General features: G+C 46.9%; 1 protein-coding gene across 3 annotated transcripts in view; it reads right to left on the reverse strand.

Moving 5' to 3' along the window:
• The window catches only part of LOC137433010 (uncharacterized), a 585,711-nt gene that overhangs the window by 543,659 nt on the left and 15,302 nt on the right, over positions 1-26,750 (reverse strand). Inside the window, exons 1-3 of one of the 3 annotated variants that reach the window (XM_078783837.1) lie at positions 15,210-15,323; positions 14,527-14,669; positions 14,356-14,420 (exon numbers count right to left, since the gene is read on the reverse strand). The exons of 1 other annotated variant lie outside the window; for it this stretch is intronic. The gene's annotated coding sequence lies outside the window, so the exon portion shown is untranslated. Of the gene's footprint in view, positions 1-14,355; positions 14,421-14,526; positions 14,670-15,209; positions 15,324-26,750 lie in introns of those variants that run through there. One more of the 3 variants, XM_078783836.1, reaches the window with a different exon arrangement.

Below are 26,750 nucleotides of genomic sequence, written 5' to 3' on the forward strand. Positions count from 1 at the left end.
CTCATGAAAACCCATTCAAGAGTCCGGTGTGACAGACAGCCAAACACATAGACACGCCGAAGACCCCAGGGTACCCATCAAACTAGCTTGTCCCCAGATCCACAACACAGCGAAACATGTAACTTTACTAAAATAATCACTTACTCATAACTAATACTCATAATTACTTATGTAATTACTCATACCAATACTTACTTAAAATAATGTAATATCCCAATCTTCACCCTTTATGCAAATCGAAGCCCCCGGACAACCCACGACCAATATCAACCACTGTAGCCGCCTTCCCCTCCAGGCAGCCACACACAGCCACATACATCTCCATCCACGTCACACAAGACAACAGCCAACGAGTGTGTCCACCACACAGAAACCTTTGGCAATGCAACAACCGAACTCCCAGACAACCAACAACAAAACCCAATCCATCTCCATGGCTCATCAAGCAGTTCCAACTTAATCCAGCTTCACATACCGATTTCCCCAAAACTCGTGAAACTTCACCCCCATTCTGGAAAAACCCTGGACTAAACCCTGACACCCTAAATAACTTCAGACCCATCTCCAATCTACCCTTTCTGTCAAAAATTTTGGAACGTGCTGTGGCCACTCAACTCAAACATCACCACTCTGCCAATAACCTGTATGAAACATCCCAATCCGGATTCTGCTCCAGCCACAGTACTGAAACTGCTCTCCTCAAAATCACCAGCGACCTTTTCTCTCCTCTGATGCCGGCAACCTCAACATTTTCATCCTCCTCACCTCAACGCCTCCTTTGACATCATCAATCACACCATCCTCCTCACCCTGTTTAGACCAGCTTGTGCCTATTAAACCCAAATTAGTTCACCCCCAAGCCTACAAGGACCACCTACAGCACTGCAAAGATGTCCTCTACTCCACCTACTACCCTCAAATTATCCACTCTGGCTCCGGAATCCCAAAAGCACTCTTCTCTACAATAAACGAACTAAATAAACAAACTTTACAACGTGAACAAACTCCTCAGCTCCCTGGATACCACCACCTTGCTCCACACACCTGTTGGTGCACACCTGTGCACTCACACCTGGTGCCACCTGCACCCTCCTTCCTTCCTGGACCATTCATCCAAAGCAAAATTGGCAGCATCTACAACAGCTTAATCACCACAATTCACTCCCCCTTAAGGTGTCCCCCAAGGTTCAGTTCTTGGCCCCCTCCTCTTCGTTCTGTACCTATCCCCCCTTGGTCACTTAATCCGTCATGCACCATAGCCAATGCACCATGGTCTCCAATTCCACTGCTTCACCGATGACATCCAGCTTTTTCATCTCCACCAAATCGTGCTCCACCACCACCCACTCTATCCTGACAAACTGCCTAACTGAAATAAAATTCTAGCTTCAGATCAGCTTCCTCGAACTTAACTACGCTAAATCTGAATTAATCTTCATTCCCCCCAACATCGATGGTTTCCCAGTATCCACATCCGGAATCTTGGCATCATCATTGACCAAAACCCTCTCCTTTGAAAAATACACTAAACAGATCATAAAGACCTTAAACCTTAATCATAAAAACTGAAAAATGCTTCGCCATGGAATAGTCCACCACTCATGTAAATAATCATAAGAGTTCTGCGAAACATCTCCATCTTTAAAACTTAGCCAACCAAATTTAAACCACATGTTTTCCCCCCAAAAAACAAGTCACATTCTTTGTATATTGCCAACATTGTTCATCGTTTAAGTATCATCCAGAACTAAATTTTTATAAACCATCAACTTGTAGATGCATTTATTTATATCCCATTAACCCAAGAACTCTCAATTGCTTGGTTATATTTTAGTAATGTCATATATCCATATTTCTTTTCCAAAATGTTCCTGATATACACATTAATCCCATCTGTCTTCGTTTCCAGATGAACTCAAATCAGGAAATCAACACAACTCCTTATTACCTCCAATCAATTCAAAATTAAATCAACAATTCAAAACCAGATCGGATCAGCGATCAGAAATCACTTTTCCAATCAACACATTCCAAGCAACAATTCATTCAAAGACCAAGCTTAAAAACACAACTCTCATCTTACTGTGACAAATAAGCAACCAACCTACTTCACACTAAAACAAATAACTTTTCATCACCCCTTTCTTCTCCACCGCCTCTTACACTTAAACAGATCATAATTACTCACTCATACACTGTTGCCCATCACCCAGTTGCCCCAGACCCAAACACAGGTTTGAAATCCCAGTAGGCTGTTCTTCAATCCCAACCATCATGTGATCCCAACATCTCTCCATTTATTTCGTTCCTCATGGGGTTGGTGTTTTATGGCCTTTACCTCTTACCCAATCACACTGCACATTATTCCCCGTCCTTGATGGATAATTTTTCATCCAGATGGGCACAGCATCCCATTTTTGGCGACCCAGCCCTAAAACAAGCCCTTGGACTCCTTGCAGGCTGGACCAAAACCCCCGGACGAAGTTGCATCCCCAAACCCGTCCATATAAACTCCGTTGTTGTCCTGTTCATCTCTCTGTGTTACATTTACATTTTGTGACTCACAGCTCCTGCCTCCATGGAACAATGACGCCTGAGCACTCAATTAGCCCTCCCAGTACCAAAGACTTACAATCAGACCGACAGACAGACAAATAACAGAGGCATGTCGCCAGCCCCAGCACAGGACATCCCCTTTCCGGGCAGGCATAATATAATCCACAGCATCGAAATGCCAATTTCTATCCGGGGCCTCGCAAAGCCAAAATCCATGCATGCGTGCTCCATCATGCAACCCGATCTGTACTCGGTGCGCCCGGCGCCCCCTATAATCAGTGAGTTATAATAACCACAATATCTCTGGCACCCAGCTCGTGATATCACAATTTAATCCACGTTACTTGCATCTCTTCATCCTCACAAATGTCCTCCTCTTGACATGACTTAAATTAAATTCCAGCGTACTGTACCTGACGCGTCCAGTCGGCACCGGAAGTCTGTTTATTTCTTGAGACCCCTGAATCGGGACATCAACGACAATTACAACGACAAACAGGACTCGATATTCTCTGTTCATTAATTACGTACATGATTTTGGTTTTACCCACAATATATGTCCCGATATTCTCTCCAGATTTAGGTTCTATATCCTGTCGTTAAAGCAACACCCTGTAGACTGACTCCACCTGTCGTTCTTCCAAGGTTAGTGAATTCCCTCTGACCTTTCCCTTGCATATCTCGAACAAAGGTCAACTAAACTTTAAAAGGTCAAACTTCGAATTGGGGTAACCAGCGTTTTATTTTCCCACAAGTAATGCAAGTCCGGCGACAATGGACAAATGACCATTATTGAGGCTCTACATCGCAAAATGCTAGCTCCTACGAATCCAACAACCGTCACAATCCGTCCAGGGACTTCCGTACGTGCTCTACAATGCAGCACCTCTCTACCTGGTGCACACCTTTCGCACATCCTTCCTCAACGCACCTCCTCGCGTCCACACCTTGGCACAAGCCACACCACATACCGACAGTTGAAACCTCGATATTCCTCTTTCCTCGGATCAGCGTTCTGTTGAAAACGTGACATTTCTGCTCAAATTATTGAATTTCCAAATACTCTCCCTGCAGCGCCCGTGAGGCAGCTTGTCCCACATTATCTGCCCTCAGACCCATATGCGTTTTAATAACTTAACCTTATCAGCATCGTTCGCCAGCATACCCTTTGTCCGGCGCATCGATCATCCCAAATGCTTCGATGCATCTTCCAGCCGCCACTCCGCACTGTACCTTACTGTATGAACAAGACTTCCTGTTGGAATTTGGCTCCGGAAATTAATTACTCTGTCTTGAAATCGTTTAATTTAACCATCCTAAATAAATCCATCCATATAAATCCATCTTAAATAACGTATTCGTCCTGTGACATTGCCTGGCATATATGTCACAGCCGGCCACTATTCCGACATGGCTCATGACTCATGTCTAATTCTGACAAGAAGATGAAGGATGAAGGACATGATATGAAGAAGAAGATTCTGACAAGATACTGACATGTGAACGTCCGACATCCAGCAAAGTCGAAATGACCCACAATGCATTTGGGCACACACTTCCTCTGAGAGTGGGCGAGTTATCGCCGGCACTCTGAGCAACCTCATCGCACCCGACCCCAAAATGCACTATATGACACCAATTCCAAAGGTGAGCTGCCTCAGCGATACATCCCACACATACAATCCACAATATCTGCCATTGAATGAACTCTTCAATTCAAGTAAAACACACATATTGATTCGAATTCTGCAACCATCTCCAAGAAACCGCTTCATATCAACAGTAGATCGACAAGGGCACTCCGGGTGCTTTCCTGACCCGATTTATATCAATTCGCTTCCCAAACAACTCCCAAACAGATGAAAATCCGGACTCAGTTCAGGACCTCGCCTGTTCTCTCGGATAGACGTTAAAATGGACATTCCCGGCCTGAATTTCCCCCAAGTCGAGCAGATCGCTTACAAAGTTTCACACCGAAACCCTCTGCTTTGCACATGACACACAGACAAACACATTGGCCAGACACACACGTCAATTAACATCCCAATATACATTCATTCCTCATTCATGTCCTCATTCATATTACGTCTCTCATTCAAGGAAAAGGATTTTTTTGGGACGGGTTTGGACGGGGGGTGGGTTGAGGTGGAAAGGGGAGGCAGGGCGGGGGGTGTTGGGGTGTTGCCTAGAGCCCCGGGACTGAGCTCAGGTCTTGGGGGGGGGGGTTGGGGGCATGGTGGCTACCTCCCCTTTCGCGGGGTCTTGGTCCGGATTATGGACGAGCGGCATTAGCCGCTGATTTGCTTGCTTAACTACCTCCTTAATTGTTTTGTCCTGAACTTTGCTTCCTTTATGCTTCCTTTATGCTTCCTTTAGCCACAGCCCTTCGTTCCCTGGCATGCAATGGCATACCCCATCTTGTCTCTGGGCTGTTCCTTCCTGGAAAAATCTTGGCCACCTGGTTTCAGCCTATATGGCTGTCCGACCTCATTTTCCCCTCTCCCTTGTTAAGTTATAACGTTACCCTTACCGAACGTTATCTTCACCGATATCCTGCGCAAATCCTTTTACTGGCCCTGTTCCTATGGCCTTCTATGTTCCTATGGCTTTCTATCTAAGTTTAGCCTAAGTTAGCCACAGCCCTTCGTTCCCTGGCATGCAATGGCATACCCCATCTTGTCTCTGGGCTGTTCCTTCCTGGAAAAGTCTTGGCCACCTGGTTTCAGCCTATATGGCTGTCCGACCTCATTTTCCCCTCCTGGTGCTAACTGTAACTTTAAGCTTCCTGTTAAGTCCTTACTTGTATCCTTACTATTATTTATTTATCCTGGCTTTAACAAAGCTACGCCATTCTGAGGCCTAAATGAGCCTCTACTTACAATTTCTGTTCGAGTGCAGACAGCGGGGAAGACAAGGAGACTGAACCCGCGCGAGGGAGGAAGGTACGAATTTGGAATAATAGCCCTCTGATATAAAACAACTCCCACCTTTACTCAAATCAACGTGCCGGCGCCGGCCTCAGGTCAGCCTTCCTCCTGTCCCTCGGGCTCCGTTTCCCGTCCTCCGCGTCTGTTGACACCCCACTTCTGGTACCATCTGTGAAGAATCAGCTCTTCGTTTGCAAAAGAAGTCCACAATAGCCTGGAATGGCGCAGCTTTATTAATAACCAACTTATACGGATCCGGAGGAGACCGACGTCTACAGCAATCTACAGCAAGAACATGCCACGTCAAGCCTTCCTGAAAACACATTGATTCCCAGTCCATTTATATAGGGACACGTTTTATCAGGAAATCTCCGAGGGAACAAACAACACTGGGAGAGGTTCCTCCCACCGTTATCATTCGGGGGAGTCAGCCTTTCCTTTATCATTTGGACCAATTGTTTTTCTGGGCTCCGAGAAAACAGAACTGTAACTCACAAAGAGAAGAGTGTATGCTTAGCCAAACAAACCCATATAATTTATGGGTTTGTGTACATGAGTAATCCAAAGCATGTTTATAGAGTCATGCGTTGCTGAGATTAAAACAAAATATATATAGTTAACGATAGGTTCATGTCATTCTACTTGCATTACGCTAAAACAAGCGCATGTGGGCGTGGTTTTATGACCAGCCTCGAAAAAAGCACACGTATACAGTTGGTTCAGCATGACCTCATTTTAAACCTTTCCTCATCCAAAACTAAAACGAAGCAAAAACCCTTTATTTACTTTATGAAAATAGCATTTCTAGACAACATTTAAATCATAACACATTACGCCTAACGTCTATAACTGAACTTTAGGCAATAACAAATCTACTACTTGACACGGTCTGAAGAATGCGGCTCAGGCGTTCCAGCGACTGATGGACAGCATCCTGCGCGACTTGGATTTTGTCTACGTCTACCTGGACGATATCCTCGTCGCCAGCGCGTCCCGCGAAGAGCACCTATGCCACCTCCGCATGCTCTTCAAACGCCTGGGCCAGCATGGCCTGATTGTGAACCCCGCAAAGTGCCGGTTCGGCGCCGTCATAATCGATTTTCTGGGGCACCGTGTCACCAGGCACGGAGCCGTCCCCCTGCCGGCCAAGGTGGAGGTGGTGAAGGGGTTTCCGCGCCCCCGCACGATCAGAGGGCTGTAGGAGTTCCTGGGCATGGTGAACTTTTACCATCGGTTCCTACCCCGTATCGCCCAGCTCCTGTGCCCCCTGCACGAAGCTCTCCGAGGTAAGCCGGGCAAAGGCGACGTTACCTGGACCGAGCAGATGGACACGGCGTTCACGGGCGCGAAGCTCGCCTTGGCTAACGCCACCATGCTCGCGCACCCGGCGCCCGATCGCCCTCACCACCGACGCCTCGGACTACGCGGTGGGCGCGGTGCACGAGCAATGGGTGCGTGGAGCTTGGCAACCGCTGGCGTTCTTTAGCCGGCAGCTTCGCCCGCCCGAACGCCGTTACAGTACCTTCGACCGCGAGTTGCTCGGGCTTCACTTGGCGGTCAGGCACTTCCGCCATCTGCTCGAGGGCCGTGTGTTCACGGCCTTCGTCGACCACAAGCCGCTGATCTTCGCGATGGGCAAGGTCACCGAGCCGTGGTCGGCCCGGCAGCAGCGTCACCTCTCGGCCGTGTCCGAGTACACGACGGACATCCGGCACGTCGCGGGGAAGGACAACCCGGTGGCGGATTGCCTTTCCCGGGCCGTCGCCCACGCAGTCCACCTCGGCATCGACTATGCCCGGATGGCAGCGGACCAGGCCGCTGACCCCGATGTCCAGGCCTTGCGGACCGCCGTCACGGGCCTCCGTGTCACCGAGGTGCCGTTCGACAGCGCAGGCGCGGCCCTCTTGTGCGACGTCTCCCTCGGGCGTCCTCGCCCCATCGTGCCCGCGGGCTGGCAGCGCCAGGTGTTTGACGCCATCCACGGCCTGTCCCATCCGGGCGCGAGGGCCTCCCAAAGGTTGATCGCCGACAAGTTCGTCTGGCATGGCCTCCGGAAGGCCGTCCGCGGCTGGGCCAGGACGTGCCTCGCGTGCCAGCGCGCCAAGGTGCACCGGCACACCCAGGCCCCGTTGGCCCCGTTCACGGTGCCGGAACGCCGGTTTGACCACGTCCACGTGGACCTGGTGGGACCTCTGCCCCCCTCGCGGGGTTTCACCCACGTCCTCACCATGGTGGACCGCACCACCCGGTGGCCGGAGGCCGTGCCCTTGGCGTCGACGACGGCGGCGGATGTCGCGCAGGCTTTCATCGCCACCTGGGTCGCCGGTTCGGCGCCCCCTCAGACATCTCGTCCGACCGCGGCCCCCAGTTCACCTCGGAGCTCTGGGGGGCGGTCGCGCAGGGGCTCGAGGTCCGGCTGCACCGAACCACGGCATACCACCCCCAGGCTAACGGCCTGTGTGAGCGATTTCACCGCTCATTGAAGGCCGCGCTCCGGGCCACCCTCCGCGACGGCGGCTGGGTCGACAGGCTCCCCTGGGTCCTGCTGGGCCTCCGGACGGCGCCCAAGGAGGACCTGCGCGCATCCGCGGCGGAGTTGGTCTTCGGGCAACCACTGCGGGTGCCGGGCGAGTTCCTCCCCGACTCCACGGCACCATGGTCCGCGGCACAGCAGCGCTCCGCTCTGCAAGAGACCGCCCAGAGGTTCGCCCCGGTGCCAACGGCATGCCACGGGCACCCACCGACGCACGTCGCCCCGGAGCTTCGCATGGCGGAGTACGCCTTTGTCCGCCACGATGCCCACCGGACACCACTGCGGCCCCCGTACGACGGGCCTTTCCGCGTGCTGGAGACCGGGGCGAAGCACTTCACCCTGGACATCGGCGGTACTCCTGACCGCGTTTCTGTAGACCGCCTCAAGCCGGCCCACCTCGACGTGGACCATCCACCGCCAGTGGCCCGACCCCCGCGTTGGGGCCGCCCCCCTGCGGGCGGACCCCCGGCACCGCCCAGCCCCGCCGCCACGCCGCCCCCCGGTCCTGCTGCCGGAAGCATCCCAGATGGCATCCCTGCATCCCAGACGCCGCCAGTCGCCAGGGGGCGCTTCGGCCGGGTCATCCGTTTGCCCCGCAAACTGACCCTTCAGGTGCGCGGGGATTCTGGGGGGGCGCGTGTGGCGGACACGAAAGCACTGACGCGGTGACATCACCCCGCACACCAAGTGGGGATGGGCCACGCCAGGGAGAGAGGCGTGGCCTCACGATATACGCGGAGCACGCAGCCCGGAGCAGCTTAGTGCTGCAGTTTGAGTACTTTGAATAAAGACTCTTTTATGAACCGCGTTGTCCGCTTGCTCTTTGCGTAAGCATTAGCGTGCGCAGCATCGCGCTTTAACCCTTTAATATCGTGTCAACTAGTGGATAACCCATAGGGAACCCACCGGCAGAGACATGTATGGCATTTGGACATCTTGAGCTAGATGCTGCACGAAGAGTTTTACAAAATGGGTACTGTCAATTTATCAGATCCAGAAATGATGTAATCTACACAATTTATTTACGATGTGACTCCTCATTCCTCTCCACTCCTCACTCCTTCCCCTTCTCACTCTCCTTCCCCTTCTCACTCTCCTTCCCCTTCTCACTCTCCTTCCCCTTCTCACTCTCCTTCCCCTTCTCACTCTCCTTCCCCTTCTCACTCTCCTTCCCCTTCTCACTCTCCTTCCCCTTCTCACTCTCCTTCCCTTTCTCACTCTCCTCTCCCACCCTCACTCTCCTCTCCTCTCCCACCCTCACTCTCCTCTCCCACCCTCACTCTCCTCTCCTCTTCCACCCTCACTCTCCTCTCCTCTCCCACTCCCACCCTCACTCTCCTCTCCCACCCTCACTCTCCTCTCCCACCCTCACTCTCCTCTCCCACCCTCACTCTCCTCTCCCACCCTCACTCTCCTCTCCTCTCCCACCCTCACTCTCCTCTCCCACCCTCACTCTCCTCTCCCACCCTCACTCTGCTCTCCCACCCTCACTCTGCTCTCCCACCCTCACTCTGCTCTCCCACCCTCACTCTGCTCTCCCACCCTCACTCTGCTCTCCCACCCTCACTCTGCTCTCCCACCCTCACTCTGCTCTCCCACCCTCACTCTGCTCTCCCACCCTCACTCTCCTCTCCCACCCTCACTCTCCTCTCCCACCCTCACTCTCCTCTACCACCCTCACTCTCCTCTCCCACCCTCACTCTCCTCTACCACCCTCACTCTCCTCTCCCACCCTCACTCGCCTCTCCCACCCTCACTCTTCTCTCCGTCACCACCTCACTCCTCTCATGCCCCCTTCACTCCTCTCATGCCCCCTTCACTCCTCTCATGCCCCCTTCACTCCTCTCATGCCCCCTTCACTCCTCTCATGCCCCCTTCACTCCTCTCATTCCCCCTTCACTCCTCTCATTCCCCCTTCACTCCTCTCATTCCCCCTTCACTCCTCTCATTCCCCCTTCACTCCTCTCATTCCCCCATCACTTCTCTCATTCCCCCTTCACTCCTCTCATGCCACCTTCACTCCTCTCATGCCCCCTTCACTCCTCTCATTCCCCCTTCACTCCTCTCATGCCCCCTTCACTCCTCTCATGCCCCCTTCACTCCTCTCATGCCCCCTTCACTCCTCTCATTCCCCCTTCACTCCTCTCATTCCCCCATCACTTCTCTCATTCCCCCTTCACTCCTCTCATGCCCCCTTCACTCCTCTCATGCCCCTTTCACTCCTCTCATGCCCCCTTCACTCCTCTCATGCCCCCTTCACTCCTCTCATGCCCCCTTCACTCCTCTCATGCCCCCTTCACTCCTCTCATGCCCCCTTCACTCCTCTCATGCCCCCTTCACTCCTCTCATGCCCCCTTCACTCCTCTCATGCCCCCTTCACTCCTCTCATGCCCCCTTCACTCCTCTCATGCCCCCTTCACTCCTCATTCCCACTTCACTCCACTCATTCCCCCTTCACTCCTCTCATGCCCCCTTCACTCCTCTCATGCCCCCTTCACTGAGCCCACTGCACATACAGGGAGAGTATCGCATACTGGGGAGAGGAGGGAGAGTAGGGAGAGTATGGGGAAGAGGGAGAGTATGGGGAAGAGTGACAGTTCTACCTTGTCTTGATTTGAAATGAGGAAGTGGGGAAAACGTGTCTTGAATGACTTACTTCTGTTCATTTTTAAACCGAAAAAACATCAAATACACTTTGCTTTACAATTTAAAAGTTGCTTAAAACCAAATACAACAACAACTGGCATTTTAAGGCCATTTCCCTGCTAGAGCGGGGGTTAGCCTTGCGGGCCCCATGACAATCTTCTCCATTTTGCCCTATTTTCTACATCTCCCCTTGTTAACCCCCTTGCCCGCATTTCTTCTTCCACCACCTTTAGCCAAGTCTTTCTCGGTCTTCCCCGTCCTCTACTTCCTTTTACATTCATTTCCATCACTCTTCTCAACCAGTCACTTTCATCCTTCCTCAACACATGACTAAACCATCTCAACCTGTTTCTCTTCACAGCATAAATCACAGGCTCTATTCCCATCATCTTTCGCAATTCATCATTTGTCTTCCTCTCTCTCAACGATACTCCACACATCCACCGAACCATTCGCATTTCCACCCTTTCCAGCCTTCGTTGCTGCTCTACGTTCATTACCCATGTCTCGCTCCCATAAATCATTACACTTCTCACACATGCAGCATACACCTTTCCCTTCAGCTTCAATGACACTCCCCTCCTCGTCAGCACGTCACTCAGTTCCCGAAACTTCTTCCATGCACATCTCACTCCAGCAACCGTTGCCTTGTCTGATCCGCCTTCCCCATTCAGCATGTCTCCTAGGTAGCAAAACGTTTTCACAACTTCCAGCTTCACGCCGTCTCCAAGATCCAACTCAGCAATTCCTCTATCTGCAGCTCCCTCTGTGCACACCTTACACTTGAATGTAGCTGCCACACTGGTTAATGAGCCTTTCAGACCACTACATTTTTGATGAACCCACTCCGCGCACATTGTACGTTGAATGGAGTTCACTCCGACACCCTTCTTGCACACAGCACATGGCCACTTCCCAGTTCTTTCCACCTCACCACATGCCTTACCACTTGCCATCACCTTCGTCTTTCCGATATTCACCTTCAGACCTTTTGCCTCCATACATTCCTTCCATTTGTTCATCTTCTCCTCCAGTCCATCCATACTCTCCCCAATCTGACGGACGCGGAGCTTATGCAAATATTTAGTGAGCTGAGCTTCTTGTGAATTTTAACTGTTCCTGGCTGCTCCCAGAACTGTTTTATGTACCACAGGCAGGTTAATATGTGGCAGGCATTACCTGGTGGTCAAGATGCATGCAGGTGACACTTGCTTCCTGGTACCCACTATAGTGATTGGATCTTATCTCGATACACACAAATTTCCACTCCAACAAATCGCCCAATGATATTAATTTGGTATTCGTGTTCTAGACTTGTTATTCGTGTTCTAGACTTGTTATTCGTCTGCTACATTACGATACTTAATTTCCAGTTTTTCTCTACATTCTCGCATAGTTGGTATTCCAAGAGGTTCATCCGTTGATCGGGCGAACATTAAAAAGTTTCTCCTGGTTCCTTTGCGGCCTTAGGTACTTTACTGGCAAACTGCTCTTTCCAAAGGGGTAATAAAGCATGCTTGTGCTCATTATAGCTCCTGGCTCTCATTGTTAACAAAAACAAAAAGGCGTCCCAGATTCCCGTGCGCATCAGGAGGTTTCCTGGAGATGCCACACACGAATGCGACATTCGGGAGTCTCATTGGTGCTCCAATAAAGATCCCAAGACCCAGTCGTGTCTTTGCATGCCATATGTGCAGAGGCACAATTGAGAGGTGCCACATCACCACGTTTTGCCAAACAAGTAGCAATCGATGAATTGCAATTTGCTGCATTCATTAGATAGTATTTTTTTAAAGTAACTAAAATTTGTCAAACTCTTCATGCAGTGCGTAATCTTCAAATGACAGATAGAAATTTACAAAAGACTTATATTTCTCCCGTTTGTTGATTTATCCACACATTGATGAACCTGCAGCTTTCTCTCAACATTTGCAATAGCAACAGCGTGAGTCCATCTCCAACCATCGATCTCGGCGCAGTGATGGGGTTATGTCTGCAGATCTATTTCCATGGAAACCGATCCACCCTGGTTTCAATGTGGCTTACAGACGTGTTGTTTGTTTGTCCCTCATTTGATAAACAGGCAAAGAGACCTTTCCGGTGACAAATAGGTGTGATGAATCTCAGTATCAGAATCAGTGTTAATGGGTGGGATTGCCTCTTGCACAGATATTGAGGACCACAAATTGGATGTTGAATATGTAAACAAGAAAGCCCGTTTTTATCTTCCTTCGAGGCAAAATATTGTGGATCACACAAAAACCCTACAGCCATGCTATAATCACATCGTCGGCAGACTTTGCATGCAGGGATCGCACAGAAAAAGGCACCCTCCTGGAACCATTCACTGAATCATCATTTCTACAAAAATTTGCCCTACACCTCATTCATTCCCCATTACTCATCACAACCCACATTCCTCCATTCATCCCGCAAAGAACGAGGAAGGTGCTAATCTACAGTCTTCCAATCATGAATGTGCTGGGTGAGAAAATACCGGCTGGTCTTGCTTCAACGGTTTATTGAGCATTGCAGGTGGAGATGGATGAACAACCTTAAATATACAATGACAACCAGAAAAAGACATAAAATGTCATAGCCCTCGTGGTTTTAGCATTTTTTCTGTGCAGAGCTAAAGGCCGTAAGTCGGCCATCTTTGGGTGGATTAAAAAACAAACTTTTCTCTATATGTATACTGTCATGTATCGTCTTTGTGACAAGTTTGAACAAAATCGGACTATGCATGTCAATAAATGGTTGGGGACACTTTTAAATAACAATATGGCCGCCAGTCAGCCATCGTGGATCTGATGTCGAAAATAATGGCATGCACATGCAACCCATCATTCATTTTATGTGTGCCAGGTTTGAACGGTAAATGCATGTCCGAGAAATGGTTGAGGTTTTTCAATAATGAATGAATGTCAACATCAGGTTGTTTTTTTTTACAACTAAAATGGCCGCCAGTCAGCCATCTTTGATTGCATCACGAAACAAAATGATGTGTATATGTACACCATTATGTGTTGTCTTTGTGCCAAGTATGAACAAAATTGGTCCATACATCTCTGAGATATGGTTGCGGACACACACACACACACACACACACACACACACACACACACACACACACACACACACACACACACACACACACACACACACACACACCCCCCAATCCATAAGCCCCCGTTTTAACCCAAGTCCAACGGGGGCTAAAAATTCTGTCACGATGATTTAGGTTACAAACTTCAGGAAATTATTCATTAATCCAGGATCCAGGCTCCCAAAATTTGAAAGGACCTGACATGGCTTCGTTCACTTTTTGTTCATGTTTTTAAATGTGATTTATGCCCCGAGATAAGGTGAATAGCTAGTCGGCTCTGCCGGAATCATTGCGAAAAAAAATTATGGCCATATTTGTGCATGTACCTCACACGGTTTTTGTTATAAATGTGGAAAATGTTATTTTGTTCCGTAACTTTTGGAGGTGTTGATCGATATTGCACGCATGCCTGACCAACAGAAGGCACTCAATCACTAAATGTGTTGAAAAAAACTCTGAAAACCGATTTGAAAGGATTGAAATCCTAAATCACGTACCAATTTTTGACATTTTTCCCATATTTTTTGCCTTTACTTCATTGTTTGTATATTTGTTTTTACTTCATGGTTTAATATGCATTTCTTTACCTTTTTTCAGAGCATGGAGACTTGAATATTGATGTTAAAGACGGTTGAAGACTGGAATATGGAGCCTGTGTACACAACAAAGTCACAAAAGAGACATCATCCCCATACAGACTGTGCAACTTGCCTGATATGCCAGAAAGGAGCAGGAAGTGGCCAAATGCATAAACTGACCAATCAGGGTTATCCTGCACTCGAGTATGCTGTCAAGAACAGGCAGGGTGAAGTCTCATCCAGGCTTGAGAATGATCTAGAAAGTCTGGCTGACTTTATGGCAAAGAATCCCTTGTTTCATCCTCGGTGTCGGTCCAAGTACACTAACCGCAAAACAGTACACCAGAAGAAAAGCCAGTTTGCAAAGGTGGAAAACATTTCAACAGCAGACTACTCTTGTTCTACTGAACATGTATGTGCTCCCACAAGAAGGGCTTCAGCATCAAGTGTAAAGTGCAAATCAGAATGTTTCATTTGTGGAAATGAGCGCTCTACGAAGGGAGACAGACACCTTCTACTCATTTCAACTGTGGATCGCCAAAACTCAATATGGCAAAAAGCAAATGAACTGAATGATCAGCCAATGCAATGCAAACTTCAAGGGTATGGTGATCAGTGTTGACATGGTAGCGGGTGACTTTCGATACCATCATGCTCATATGTCCTTGTACTTCACGAGTGGAGGATGTGATGAGAGTAGTACCGGCAACAAGAGTCCATTCAATGCTACAATGTCTCAACTTATTTCACACATCGATGAGCCTCTTTTAAGAGATGGCAGGAGTGTGTTCTTTATCACTGTACTACAGGACCAATTCCGTCACTACCTTACAGCCCTTGGAGTGGAAAATGCTACATCTTACCAATCTCAGGCCGTCACAGCACGTCCACAAAACCATTATAAAGTTGACGATGGGTGCCGAATCATTGTTGTTCCACAGAAGGGAAGCTCATCCGATCTCAGCCTTGGATGTCTAATGGCAAAGCGAAAGCAACTGAAGCAAAGACTTGATGAGACAAAGCATGCTGAAGAAAGTGAGGAGGAACTGTCACTCAAAGACACCATGGATATTAAAGCCTTTTCTTATCACTCAGCCCGAAGTATCTGAATGGAGATTAAAGAACAAGGCAAGATAGAGAGGCAGGAACTTAAATCCTTCAAAGAAGCCAGAAGTGATATGGGTGTTCTTTCCACTAATGGGATGCAACAGACCCCTGGAAGTTATTGTGGACATCAAGACACTTCAAGTCAATCAAGACTTACTCCACCACCACAGATGGAGATCTCATACACAGAGTCATCCCAATGAGTTAGTAGCAACCTGGATACTAATGGCCTTGACACAAATGGACGGGTTCCCCTCAACCCGAAGCAGAATGAACAAGCCCTCAACCTTGCCTAAGATGTCTGTTCAGCTGTTGCAGTTCAGCTGTTGCAAAAAATATTTTGGTATCCACATATGTATTTCTTTGGTTTGCAGTGGAACAAAACAAAAAAGCTGACAAAAATTATGAAATCTTAGCTTATTCCACACATAAATCCTAAAATGGCCCAGACAATATTATTGGTACCTTTTAGAAGTTGTTAGAAATAATTAGATTTCAGGCAGGTGGTTCTCCTTTACTTTGGAAATGAACTCACCTGTGGTGAGTTTCAGGTGCCTACAACAAACAACAACAGGCATTTTAAGGCCATTTTCCCTGCTAGAGCGTGGGTTAGCCTTGCGGGCCCATGACAATCTTCTCCATTTTGCCCTATTTTCTGCATCTCCACTTGTTAACCCCCTTGCCCACATTTCTTCTTCCACCACCTTTAGCCAAGTGTTTCTTGGTCTTCCCCATCCTCTACTTCCTTCTACATTTTTTTCCATCACTCTTCTCAACCAGTCACTTTCATCCTTCCTCAACACATGACCAAACCATCTCAACCTGTTTCTCTTTACAGCATCCATCACAGGCTCTATTCCCATCATCTTTCGCAATTCATCATTTGTCTTCCTCTCTCTCAACGATACTCCACACATCCACCGAACCATTCGCATTTCCACCCTTCGTTGCTGCTCTACGTTCATTACCCATGTCTCGCTCCCATAAATCATAACACTTCTCACACATGCAGCATACACTTTTCCTTTCAGCTTCAATGACACTCCCCTCCTCGTCAGCACGCCACTCAGTTCCCGAAACTTCTTCCATGCACATCTCACTCTAGCAACCGTTGCTGAGTCTGATCCACCTTCTCCATTCAGCATGTCTCCTAGATAGCAAAATGTTTTCACACCTTCCAGTTTCACGCCGTCTCCAAGATCCAACTCAACATTTCCTCCATCTGCAGCTCCCTCTGTGCACACCTTACACTTGAATGAAGCTGCCACACTGGTTAATGACCCTCTCAGACCACTACATTTTTGATTAACCCATTCAACGCATATTGTACGTTGAATGGAGTTCACTCCAACACCCTTCGTGCACACAGCACATGGCCACTTCCCAGTTCTTTCCACCTCACCACATGCTTTACCACTTGCCATCACCTTCGTCTTTCTGATATTCACCTTCAGACCTTTTGCCTCCATACATTCCTTCCACTTGTTCATCTTCTCCTTCAGTCCATCCATACTCTCCCCAATCAACACCAGATTATCTGCATACAACACTCCCACGGTAAACCCTCCTTTACGTTCCGAGCCAGCACCTCCATCACAGCTACAAATAGTAGTGGACTTAGTACCGACCCCTGATGCACTCCCACCTTCACCTCAAACTCACCACTGTTCCCGTCCTTCATCCTTACAGCTGTGCACGCTCTTTCGTGCATTGCCATCACGACTCTGATCAACCATTCCTCCACTCCTAACTTCCTCAATGCCCATGTCACTACTTCGCGTGGAACCCTATCGAATGCTTTCTCCAGATCAACAAACCCAAGAAAATTCTTCCTCATCTCCATGTACTTCTCCTGCAACTGTCTTGCAATAAAAAGCGCGTCTGTCGTCCTCTTCCTGGCATAAATCCAAACTGCATTTCGTCAATCTTCACTTTCTTCCTTATCATCCTCTCCAGCACCCTTTCCAATACCATACCTTCATTCCATGCTCTAATAACTTTATTGCTCCATACGAGCCACAGTCCAGAGGGTCACCTTTTCCCATCAAAGCAAAAGATGACTGGTCTTCTCTGCCTCCCATCCCGGCTCCGCTTTGCCAATTATGTAGATGGCCCATGAAGATTCCCAAAGGCCCTTCCTTCTCGAAAACAACTTGTGAATGGATACAAGATGGTTCAATATCTAGAAGGAGCTAGAGACTAATAAACACTGCGACATCATTCCCTATCTGGAAACAGCTAGAACTTTCCTGAACATGCGCAATCTTTCCACAGAGCTGTAAAATCTAACTACAGTACTTACAATATTGTCACCTTTGTACTCCACATTTAAACATTGCATCTAGCCTCAATTAATATGACAAAGTCATACATATACAGGAAACAACTTGTTCCATACTCTCAATCACAAGTATACAAGTGTTAATATGCACTGAACTCAATACACCGCCTAGCAGTCACTCAAATAATTTGTTTCAATTCCTCAATTGGTGAATTTGTGAAAAACTTTAATTCTTTGTGATTTTCTTTGGGAACTCTTTACCTCACAGGGTCATATAACACAGCATACGGGAATATCCATCTGCCTGGAATTATTAATGATTCCTTCTCATTTTAATTAGCGCCAAATTGCTTGTCGCGCACGAAGCCATCTTTTGAACAGTTTGCTTACTTTCGAAGTTCCATCTGGTTTGAAAGAGCAAGGGGAGATATTTTTGATGTTTGTGAAGGCAGTGATGATGAAAAAAGATGCTTTGAAATAAAAACGGTTTTCTTCAACATCAAATCTCTCCATCTGTTAGCAAACTCTTAATATAACGTGAGGAGGAAGGGTGCACATGACAGCTGATGTGCATCGGCGAAAAAAATCAGTCATCAAAACATATTGGCAACCTTCAATCGATGGAGAAAATGTGCAACATCAGCGCATCGTTCCTACCATTAAAACAAGCAAATTAAAGCTCAAAGCCAAAGCTAGATGGCTCGATTAAATTTAATACAAGCCATAGCTGTATTCTTCGTGTTTGCTTAATACATGGCAAGGCTATATTCCTCGTACACACGTACACACGTACACACGTACACACACACGTACACACACACACACACACACACACACACACACACACACACACACACACACACACACACGGATTATCCTGGAGGATTTTAGCAATATTGTTTTGAGATAAAATTTTACTCGCGCTCGTCAAATCTCATTATTCTCGGGGTATTAATTTAAAATAAATATGGTCAAGAAAACAAAGACTTGTGTGTTTCTTTCTGTATTCAAATAGACTATCTCACTCCCTGTGGCTTGTATTGCGTAAACGATGAACCATGCCACAGATAAGTTTAACACATAGGTTGCCATGAATTAGCACGTTTGATCACATTTAATAACACTGATTGAAAACATCAAAAGTCATGTTGTTTGATCACATGACAATGTCCGCCTCCCTGAAGATCGATTGTTATCATAAGACAAGAAACGATGTTCTTAACCTTAAACAGTAAATCATCAGTTTTGCTGAAAAATCATGTCAATCACAAGGTCCCTGGTGATCGTGGTGATGGATAGTGATAGTGACTTTAAGGACCCAGCTGTCTTGAAACGTTAATCTATATATATAAAACACAGTGTGTGTGTGTGTGTGTGTGTGTGTGTGTGTGTGTGTGTGTGTGTGTGTGTGTGTGTGTGTGTGTGTATGTGTGTGTGTAATGTTACCGATAGACTCCTAAACGGAGAGGCGTACGTGCTTGATATTTGGCATAGACATGGCCATTGAGCCTGGGACAAACATGGCCGAACTCAAAATATTTGACGATCCATATTTTTTATTCATATTTACCTCAGCGCATTTCAGTGCACGGAATCAACGGAATCAGAGCAGGTGGGCGCTGATTCGCTCAGAGCACCCACGTGATGACGCTATGAACGATACGACGCTATGAACGCTATGACGCTATGAAGAAAAAAAATCGCTATGACGCTATGAAACGCTATGAACGCTATGAATGCTATGAACGATATGACCGCTATGACGCTATGAAAAAATAAATCGCTATGACGCTATGAAAAAAAAATCGCTATGACGCTATGAAAAAAAAAATCGCTATGACGCTATGAACGATATGAACGCTATGACGCTATGAACGATATGACGCTATGGCGCTATGAACGATATGACGCAATGACGCTTGTGTAGCGGTTCCCGCTGAATATACACAATCGCCTTGCACCTGCCAGGACGCGGCCAGCGCACGATCGCCATGCCGGGCTCGTCCGGACGGGCCCAGACGCGCCTCTCCTGGGCATGCCCGGACTCGCTGTTCCCGGGCACGCCCGGTCTCGTCTTTCTTTCCCGGGCATGCCCGCTCTCGCCTTTCCAGGGCTCGCCCAGAGCGCCCGGGCACGCCCAGCCTCGACTTGCCAGGCCGCGTCCAGGACGCCCGGGCATGTCCAGACTCGCCTTTCCAGGACTCGCCCTTGACACCCGGGCATGCCCGGTCTCGGTTTTCCCGGGCAAACGCCCCGGCATAAATGTGTATATATATTGCTGCCCGATAAACGGGCTTTTCAGAATACCTGAGCTGTTTTGTTTCAATAAAGCAACTCGGACGAATTCCGTCTTTGGACGCGTCAATTCTTCCGACTCGCGTTGGAGCGCAGCTCCTTCACTATGACGTTATGAAAAAAAAAATCGCTATGACGCTATGGACGCTATGAAAAAAAAATCGCTATGACGCTATGGACGCTATGAAAAAAAAATCGCTATGACGCTATGAAAAAAAAAACGCTATGACGCTATGACGCTATGAACGCTATGAACGCTATGAAAAAAAAAATCGCTATGAAACGCTATGAACGCTATGACAAAAAAAATCGCTCGCTTTGCCAAGGGGCTCGCTCCCCCCCCCCCCCCCCCCGTTCCCCTCCCCACCCCCTCCCCTCCCCCGTTCCCCTCCCCACCCCCTCCCCTCCCCCGCCCGGCAATGCCGGGTACTTCTGCTAGTACGTTATTAAAGTTTTGCCGGAAGTAGCTGTCTGCACTGTGGCGGCCCTGGCCACTGTCCCGCTTTCGCCCTGCACACGGTCACCAGCTGGATCATCCTGGTTGTCCTCAGTGTTAGAACTACTGCTGGTACCTATAAAGAATCGTTTTATACTTTGCCCATCAGGCTGTGGTTGCGGAGGGCTCTTTATCGGAAAAAGCGTAATCCAGAAACTACTGCAGACAGCGAACACGTGGCTGCCGAAAAGCCGTCGTTTAATGCCGTAAAACATTGTCACGGCTACCGTAAAGCGTGAAAGCGAAATTAAAATGGCTACGTTCAGTTTGCAGTTGAGAAAAGCTTCGTCTTTGACAACTTCCAGACCTGACAAAAGCAGAAGTAAGTACTGTACACGATTTGAAACTGTTTCGCCTGAAAACTATACCGCGACAACTGACACGCTCTGTGCGATGTTTTATCGCTCTGGCCAAAATTGTATGCGATGTTTTCCAACTTTATGCGAGAATATCGCGGAATCGCGGCCAAAGTCAATCCCTGCGCGCGCGCACACACACACACACACACACACACACACACACACACACACACACACACACACACACACACACACACACACACACACACACACACACACACAATTGTACAGTATTGGTTGTTCCTAAACTTAAATATAAATAATTTAAAGGATTGTTGTAAATGATGTTAATTTCACAACATCCCATATTCAACTTTATTTAAATTGTAAACCTCAAACATAGTTTCTCCACCTAAAGCAAGAACCTTCACCTGTAAGCAATTGACTAATTTCCCGACTGCATGGATCATCAGCTGGGCACCGTAGTGGGGCGGCTTAGCCCAAATATTCAAAAGAATTGTGCATTTTGTGATACAAGCACCAAATTTGGCACAAATGTACATTAATATGTTGCGAACATTTTCAGATATTGGGCCACTTGAAATTCCGTAATTTTTTTTTTCAAATTTTTTCAAATTTCGTAATTTCAAATTTTTCGGATGACACCGTCACAATTTCGGTCTTCGAGGCCGGCCGATAGGCAAAGTGTGACCGGAAGGGACGAGGTTCTCCTGACCACGTGGCCCTCGATCTGGGAAGCGAGAGGCGTTCCATTAGTGGACGCGCCCCTCACGCCCGACTTTCGGGCGGCCCCGGCAGGCCGTTTGTTTTGACGTTCCGTGACAGGCCCCGCACCCCCACCTCCGGGCCGACCGGAACCTTGTGCTGAGTACATCATACCTGAACAACTCAGTGAGGCAGAACACAGCAGTGCACACCAGGGTGACCCCTTCAGTGCATAAACCAATTAACCTGTCCACTGCAGGGCATATAGAAATGAAGTTATTTTCTGCATATAATAATAATAATATAAGTTCAGTTCTATATAACAATTTCTGTTATCACCACTACCACTACAACTACCACTACTACAAGCTTTGTCTGGAATTTTGTGGACTAACAGACAAACAGACATACAGACAAGCTGGGATCAAAACATTACCTCCTTCCACCATTGAGTGTAGAGGTAAACATCATGGAAATTATATCATGCCCTAGATTTAATTCATGCTTACCCGTGTATTTGCTTCACTGGTTCACAAGGTCTTTTGCATACATGTAATTCAGACTCTCGTCTTCATTGCTGACCACACAATGTTCGCAACATATTAATGTACATTTGTGCCAAATTTGGTGCTTGTATCACAAAATGCACAATTCTTTTGAATATTTGGGCTAAGCCGCCCCATTATATCGGCCGGCCTCGAAGACCGAAATTGTGACGGTGTCACCCGAAAAATTTGAAATTACGAAATTTGAAAAAATTTGAAATAAAAAATTACGGAATTTCAAGTGGCCCAATATCTGAAAATGTTCGCAACATATTAATGTACATTTGTGCCAAATTTGGTGCTTGTATCACAAAATGCACAATAGGTTTGCTATGCTGCTACACTACCGTTCTTCCTCGAGGTTTCGATCCTTTCAGCCCAGGACCTCTCCAAACGGCGGATCCACAACCTCAATCATGGATCCACATCAATAGATGGTACATCAGTAGATCCACAACCTCGATCATGGATCCACATCAATAGATGGTACATCAGTAGATCCACAACCTCGATCATGGATTCACATCAATAGATGATACATCAGTAGATCCACAACCTCGATCATGGATCCACATCAATAGATGGTACATCAGTAGATCCACAACCTCGATCATGGATCCACATCAATAGATGGTACATCAGTAGATCCACAACCTCGATCATGGATTCACATCAATAGATGATACATCAGTAGATCCACAACCTCGATCATGGATCCACATCAATAGATGGTACATCAGTAGATCCACAACCTCGATCATGGATCCACATCAATAGATGGTACATCAGTAGATCCACAACCTCAATCATGGATCCACATCAATAGATGGTACATCAGTAGATCCACAACCTCAATCATGGATCCACATCAATAGATGGTACATCAGTAGATCCACAACCTCGATCATGGATCCACATCAATAGATGATACATCAGTAGATCCACAACCTCGATCATGGATCCACATCAATAGATGGTACATCAGTAGATCCACAACCTCGATCATTGATTCACATCAATAGATGGTACATCAGTAGATCCACAACCTCAATCATGGATTCACATCAATAGATGGTACATCAGTAGATCCACAACCTCAATCATGGATCCACATCAATAGATGATACATCAGTTGATCCACAACCTCGATCATGGATCCACATCAATAGATGATACATCAGTAGATCCACAACCTCGATCATGGATCCACATCAATAGATGGTACATCAGTAGATCCACAACCTCAATCATGGATCCACATCAATAGATGGTACATCAGTAGATCCACAACCTCGATCATGGATCCACATCAATAGATGGTACATCAGTAAATGCACAACCTCAGTTGCGTCCAGGCAGTCAGTCAACCCATCAATGCATCACTTATTCCAACTTTACTCGCAATATGATTTAATGTATTATCAAATATTTGTAACTTTCCTTACACACTCTATAATATGATATCATTAAATCATGTACATCTTACCTTAAATATACCAGATCTCCTAACCAGCTTGACCACACCACCTACCACTGGATCAAACTGTATTTCGAATGTTCAAACTGTCACTGAAAACGGTTTTTTGCATGCTGCATGCACACACACACATAAATGCAGATGGAGGAAATGTTGAGTTGGATCTTGGAGACGGCGTGAAGCTGGAAGGTGTGAAAACATTTTGCGACCTCGGAGACATGCTGAATGGAGAAGGTGGATCAGACTCGGCAACGGTTGCTAGAGGGAGATGTGCATGGAAGAAGTTTCGGGAACTGAGTGGCGTGCTGATGAGGAGGGGAGTGTCGTTGAAGCTGAAGGGAAAGGTTTATGCTGCATGTGTGAGAAGTGTTATGATTTATGGGAGCGAGACATGGGTCATGAACGTAGAGCAGCAACGAAGGCTGGAAAGGGTGGAAATGCGAATGATTTGGTGGATGTGCAGAGTGTCGTTGAGAGAGAGGAAGACAAATGATGAATTGCGAAAGATGATGGGAATAGAGCCTGTGATGGATGCTGTGAAGAGGAACAGGTTGAGATGGTTTGGTCATGTGTTGAGGAAGGATGAAAGTGACTGGTTGAGAAGAGTGATGGAAATGAATGTAGAAGGAAGAAGAGGACGGGGAAGACCGAGAAAGACTTGGCTAAAGATGGTGGAAGAAGAAATGCGGGCAAGGGGGTTAACAAGGGGAGATGCAGAAAATAGAGCAAAATGGAGAAGATCGTCATGGGGACCGCAAGGCTAACCCCCGCTCTAGCAGGGAAAATGGCCTTAAAATGCCTGTTGTGTGTGTGTGTGTGTGTGTGTATATGAATGAATGAATGAATATATATATATATATACGCCATTGTCTATATGTGGCTGTCTGTCTGTCTGCCTTTGTTCCTTATGCATGACCAAGTCTATTAAGTTACAAACTCCAAACTCGTGGTAAAAATACAACCTTGTGTGGTGGGAAACAGGCTATGTGGCCGAGGCCTCATACAGAGGTGTGGGATGCCCGGAGAGGGGGAGGGGGTGGGGGGGGGGGGGATTTCAACTGTTTTTGACTTTTGATCCATATGAAGTGTTACGTATCCACCCTTTCTCACCAGCAGATTGGTCTATTGATTATCACATCAGATCGGTCAATATTCGTTTACCTCAGGAGTGTTTTTAACATTTTATTTTGTTATGTTAATGCTATAGTATTAATTTGTGATTGGAATTATGCTGTTTGGAATGAAAATACAGAGAGATTGAGTTTAAAGCAGAATGAGGAAATGACATGAGGGTTTCCACCTGTGACATTTGTAGTTTTGCCATTGGCCACATGTAGAAACAACAAACCGGCTGTCCATGCCTGATGTGTTCGACTGAAGGTGGCACAAGAATGTGGAATTTATTGGTCCATCGTTTAGCATTTTGGCCTCCCACCCATGCATAGCACAAGTACCTCGCTAGTGTCTAATAAACATTAAATTAGTTATTAAACAGTTATAATTTTAATTGAATTGTTTACATTTTAATGAAAATGCATTTTCAAGTGTGTACTAGTTAGTGGTTAGCCAAGGAAGAACTCAGGAATTGAATGCTGTGCTCAGCAGAGATGCTTACTTTTCGTTCAACAAATGCCTAACTTCTTGTATGCATGCTTAAAAAAGGCTTTATAAATTAAACTTTTCTACACCTTGAATATACAGAATATAAAAGTCAAACAAATGCCTTTATTTCTGAACGGTGTTTTTAAAATAATAATTAAATATTCAATCGCCATGCCAAGACATTAAAGCCGTGGTTCCCATCCTGGGGGCCATGGTGTATTTCTCGGGGGGCCATGGGGTAATTTGAACCATACTAAAAATAATTAAAAAATTGATATTGTTTTGACTTTGATATTGTTTTTTGTTTTTTCCTATTGCAGATTTGACGTTATGGCTTCTGGGAATAAAAAAAGAAAGTATCTTGACGAATACATAAAACTTGGATTTACGTCCATTACTGTGTCCGGCCAAGAGAAACCACAATGTGTCACAAGGTATTGAGTACTGAATCCATGAGGCCATCCAAATTGAAGTTGCACCTCGAGACGAATCACGCACAACATGCAAAGTAGGATCCCGAATTTTTCAAGCGGCATGAAAGAAATTTTAAGCGACAGCGGGTGGATGAGGGAGATGAAGGAGCTCTTCAACAACAAAATGTAGCAACTGTCCAGGCTTCTTATGAGGTTTCTCTTGAAATTGCAAAGAAGAAAAAACCCCACTCAATTGGGGAGACACTCATCAAGCCTTGTACCCTCCTCATTGTCGAATGGGTTCTCGGCAAGGCAGAGGCTCGCAAAGTTGAACCGGTGTCTTTATCGAATAACATAGTGCAGCGTCGTATCCATGACATGTAGGAAGATGTGAAACAACGGATCATCAATGAGATTAAGGCGGCGCCTTTCGGCTTGTTTTCTTTTCAACTTGATGAATCGACCGATGTTAGTTCCTGCTCCCAGCTACTGGCATTCGTTCGCTGTGTCAAGGGAGATGATATCAAGGAAGAATTCTTGTTCTGCATTGCCCTGGAAACAACAACAAAAGCTAACAACGTCATGGAAAAAATGAAGTTGTTCTTCGATGCGGGAGGAATTCAGTGGGAGAATGTATGGCCAAGAGAAACCAAGACAAGAGTTTTTAGTCTGTACTGACGGTGCTCCTGCCATGCTTGGTTCCAAATCCGGATTCCAAGCAAAAGTGAAGATGCTGGCACCACAAGCAAAAGGAACCCACTGTATGATTCATCGCTACGCCCTGGTTTGTAAGACTCTCCCTCTCTCATTGAAGAAAGTTCTTGAAGTCGTAATCAAGATTGCTAACTACATCAAGGCAGGGGCTCTCAACACCCGAATGTTCAAGGAGCTGTGCAAAGACATGAACGCAGAACATGAAACGTTGCTGTACTATACTGCTGTACGCTGGCTTTCGAAAGGGAATGTTCTGAACCGCATCTTTGAACTTCGTGTGGAAGTCAAATATTTCTTGAATCTTCAAGGGAAACATGACCTCCTGCAGCATTACAACGAATAATTGTGGAACGAACGACTTGCTTATCTTGCTGACATTTTCGAGCAGCAGAACCAGCTGAACCTCAAGCTCCAAGGAAGAGCGACTAATATTATTCTTTTCCACGATC

The sequence above is a fragment of the Myxine glutinosa genome, chromosome 8 (assembly GCF_964187855.1).
Source record: "Myxine glutinosa chromosome 8, kmMyxGlut1.1, whole genome shotgun sequence".
In the NCBI taxonomy this organism is placed as follows: Eukaryota; Metazoa; Chordata; class Myxini; order Myxiniformes; family Myxinidae; genus Myxine; species Myxine glutinosa.